The sequence below is a fragment of the Boleophthalmus pectinirostris genome, unplaced genomic scaffold (assembly GCF_026225935.1).
Source record: "Boleophthalmus pectinirostris isolate CB_2022bp ecotype Guang Dong unplaced genomic scaffold, ASM2622593v1 HiC_scaffold_19, whole genome shotgun sequence".
In the NCBI taxonomy this organism is placed as follows: Eukaryota; Metazoa; Chordata; class Actinopteri; order Gobiiformes; family Gobiidae; genus Boleophthalmus; species Boleophthalmus pectinirostris.
The window spans coordinates 4,615,192-4,615,884 of NW_026571140.1; positions in this window are offsets into that span (position 1 = coordinate 4,615,192).

Here is a 693-nt window from a genome sequence, read left to right on the forward strand (position 1 = left end):
CCTTCGACGACCACCTCACTCACACACCACTTTCATACGAGGCAATGAGGGTGAAGTGTCTTGCCTAACGACACAACAACAGTTTTTATGACTGGCGGCCCCCTGTGGCACCTGATTTTCCCAGTGGTCTCCCATCCAAGTACTAACCAGACCCAGCCTGCTGAGCTTCTGAGATCTGACAAGATCAGGCTTTGACAAACTGGTATGGTCACAGTCTCTTTTAATCTCTGCATCTCTCTTTTCAGTTTGTACTTTTCATTATACACAGTATGTTTGATATTGTCATTTCACATGGGCTCGATGTCCAGATCTTTTCATATAACCTCTAACTGGAAGCTCATTGTTCTACATTTGATCAAATCTTTCACAGAAATGAGTGAAACTGAGAAACCTTTTTATCCAACATTCTTTTCTGTGGCATTACATCATTGTTTATGTTCTTCTACACTAGACAATAATCAGTGTTGGGGAGTAACAGATTACATGTACCGGAGTTACGTAATCAGAGTACAAATTATGAGTAACTGTATTCGGTTACAGTTACTGTTTCAATGAGTGGTAATTGGATTACAGTTACTTGGTTAAAATAAATGGATTACATGGCGGTATTTTTTCCTGTTTTCACATTTTGGGCTATTCCCTTTTTTTTTCTTCCCCCCCCCCAGTAATTCTACTCATTGCCGGACACTAAAC